This window comes from Pezoporus flaviventris, unplaced genomic scaffold, assembly GCF_033815535.1.
Source record: "Pezoporus flaviventris isolate CSIRO_AGI_PZ_B2104156 unplaced genomic scaffold, CSIRO_AGI_Pfla_v1 ptg000007l, whole genome shotgun sequence".
NCBI lineage: Eukaryota > Metazoa > Chordata > Aves > Psittaciformes > Psittacidae > Pezoporus > Pezoporus flaviventris.
This window is the reverse complement of record NW_026892555.1, coordinates 1,245,193-1,248,684: the sequence shown is the minus strand read 5'-3', so window position 1 is coordinate 1,248,684 and position 3,492 is coordinate 1,245,193. Positions and strand designations below refer to the sequence as shown.

Here is a 3,492-nt window from a genome sequence, read left to right as displayed (position 1 = left end):
CTTGACAAGGAGAAAGCTGGTGAAGCAAAAATGGGACAGCTGGAAGGGTAGAGCTATGTCAGTGCTGAGCCAGGCTTCCAGATAAGTTGACTTGGCAAGTCTCCCTTTCCTGTGAAGAGCCTGCAGATGGCTTCTTGTTGCCCACTCACTTAGAGCCAACAGGGCATAGATGATACAGGCTTTATGGAGTGACACCTTAGTCCAGCCCCTGAGAAAACCTGCTTGGAGGGGTGTTTCTAGTGAAAATGTGGCTCTAAGAATTATCCCTATTTTGTGTATATATTTACTACAGCCATTCTTATACAAAGATTTAACTGTTGACCTTATTGGTCTCTGACAGCTGATGTTTGGCCCATGTGTTTAAACATCAGCTTAAGCATTGGTGATAGATCCAGTGGAGATCTCCAAGTGGAGATGCTCCTTCCAACTTCTTGAATATGGCACAAGGGAATGGACTGCAGCCGCACTCACATGATCTCCTATGGAGCATCTCCCTGAGCCATTTTCAGAGAGAAAAAAACAGACTAGATGGACCACTGGTTTGACCTAAGAGGGCACATTTTAATTTCTTAGGTACCTGTTGACTGTTAAGAAGCTCAAGAGCATTAAAACTGTCATTACAGGGCTGAAAGACATGATATGGGTCATGAAGAAAGGCTACAGTCCTTTGGAGTAGCAGCTGTGGGATAGCTGGTGTAGCCTAAAGCATCACAAGTAGTACTGAATGTATTTCAGCAGCCTGAATGGAGTCCTTGTGATGTGATTGAGACAAAAGACATGGTTCAACTGCCTGCAGGACAACAGACAGGTCAAACTCCACCGAAATACCAGAGGCTATAAGGGTTTTCCTACCCTGGTTGTCACTAGTGTATGGCTGCATTATTTGTGAGGATGTTGCTTCTGCACAGCAGACTAAGATGAGAAACTGGGCAGCAGTGAATATGGGGAAAGGACTACAATGTCAAGAAGAAAATCACAGAATGATATCTCAGTTTCATCCCCCCAGCTGTTAGCAAACTGTAGATTAAAGACTTCTCAATCTAGGGAAGAAGACAGGCTTTAGGGCAACCTGTGTGTAACAATGGTGACACTCACTTTCTGCACTTCTCTCTTCTGCAATCCTTTGTAGTTCAGCCACACACAGTCCCTTGGAATGCCTGGAGAGGGGAAGACTCAGTTGTGGGCTTATCAACCTATATAAGTATCTGAAGGGAGGGTGTAAAGAAGGTGGAGTCAGGTTCTTTTCAGTGGTCCCCAGTGACAGGACAAAAGCCAAGTGTCCACTGAGCCAGTTTGAAGAGTAAAAGTCTGAAGGATCTCTATATTGCAACAGGTATTGTGAAGATCAGCGCCCCAGCAGGGCTGAAGTATCTCAGCTGGGAGAGCGTTAGAGTGAAGATCTAAAGGTCCCTGGTTCAACCCCGGGGCTTCAGCAGTGTTTTCCTGTAGGCTTTTGTGCTTACTGTTGTTTAAGAGAGACATGGGTATACGGGAGGGGGGGCAGGAAGATGATGAAGGGACTGGAGCATCTCCAGGAAAGACTGAGAGCTGTTCATCCTGAAGGAGTATGAGGGGGTATCATATCAATATGTGTGAATACCTGACAGGAGGGTGCAAAGAGGGCAGAGCCAGGCTCTTTTCAGTGATCCTCAGTGGCAGGGCAAGAGACAATGGGCACAAAATCCCTCTGACCACCGGGAAATACTTTGACTGTGTAAATGACTGAGCATTGGCACAGGTTGCTCAGAGATACGAAGTCATCATCCTTGAGGATGCTCTAAAGATGCCTCAACACAGTCTTAGGCAACTGGTAGTTGGTGGCGTTTCTTTAGCAGGGGGTTGGACAAGATGACAACCAGAGGTCCCTGCCAACTGCAACTGTTCCCTTTGAAACAGGGACACAGTTTTACAATACAAAGTCTTCAGCAAAAATAGTGATAGAAGGGGTTGGGGTTTTTTGTTCCCTCAACCTTCAACTTCCTCTTCTTAGTCCTATGTCATGGCCTGCTTCATAAAGAGGCACTAATGTTGACTCACTGATGTATGGAGCCATGCAGGAAATCAAAACTGTGATTTGGGAAAACAAAAAATACCCTATCAAAAAAAAAGTTAACTTTAGTCTGAATCACAACTGACCTTGAAGCAAATCCTCTCCCTAAAATCTCTTTTTCTAGGCTGAAAAGTTCTGGCGTGTGTACCTATTGTTCACAGGGGAACATCTCCACATCTCTGATAAAGTTTTCTACCCTTTTCTGAACCTTTTCAACTCTTACATTGACCTTTATAAAATGCTAATACTCAATGTGTAGGCATGCCAAAGAGTTGTGCAACTGAGTAACTGTGTTTTGTGTTTGGTTCCCCTTCCTGTTCTGATTAATTCCTGCTCTGTGGAGCCCTTTAGGCAAACAGCAGAGACAAGACCTGAATTACCGGTTGTCCAAAGAAAGAAGTGAAAAGTAGAGAAGCTTTGACTATTGATTTCTCAAAGATCAACCCCAGTAATCATCCGGTCTCTTATTCATAACAGGGCAGAGACATATTCTTTTTCCCTTTTATTCTGGTGATGCTCTTTAAATTCTGGACATAACCTTATCAGATCCTGCAGCACTTCCTTGTATCTCCCTGCAGGGAGATGACTTCCCTGATCGGGATGTGAATAATGACTTGTGTGTAACTCAAAGACATCTTGATGTGCTTAAGCCTTGATAAAATAGCATGGGTCCCTCTGGTCAAATGATTTTATCAGCCACCACCAACTAACAGGTAGGAACAGAACATGCATTGTCCTTCTGCTTAGTCAGGACAACAGTATGTATAACAGTTGCTCACCCACTGAATCATAGAATGGTTTGTGTTGGAAGGGCCTGGAAGGGACCTTAAAGCTCATCCAGTTCCAACCCCTGTCATGGGCAGGGACACCTTCCACTAGAGCAGGGTGCTCCAAGCCCCTTCCAATCTGGCCTTGAACACTGCCAGGGATGGGGCAGCAACAGCTTCTCTGGGCACCTTCACAGGGAAGAGCTTCTTCCTGATATCCAACCAAAATCTACCTTCTTCAGTAGTGCCCTTTGCAGATCTGATGATGCACTCAGGTAGGATCCTCTACCTCAAGGATGCACCAAATAGAAAACATCTCTTAACTCCTACTGTCTATGCCTGCATCTAAATTAGGCATGAGCTTCCTTGTCCCCAGACTGGATAAGGGTATATCAGAGCCCCCTGCATGGTCCATATGCAGGATTAAATGATACCAAATTTGATGCATGTCTTGGACTTCATTTTGTTATGAAAACAGACCTCAGTTCATTGTGTATATGCACATACCAGATATTGCCCTCAGGTTTAAGAACTGTTTACACACTGCCTGTGCTGAACTGCTCTGACCTCATCTACCACAGCAGAGAAATGCAGCCTTGGGCACCAAGGGCAGAAGAAAATCAGATTCCAGGCTCATTAGTCATGAGTCAGGGAGCAGTAGGGTGGCACAGAGTT

At 45.0% G+C, this 3,492-nt stretch overlaps 1 non-coding gene across 1 annotated transcript; it reads left to right on the top strand.

Moving 5' to 3' along the window:
• The first annotated feature begins 1,361 nt into the window (after positions 1-1,361).
• TRNAF-GAA (transfer RNA phenylalanine (anticodon GAA)) lies at positions 1,362-1,435 on the top strand. Its single transcript has one exon. It is a non-coding gene; the product is annotated as a tRNA-Phe (tRNA).
• Positions 1,436-3,492: the final 2,057 nt, after the last annotated feature.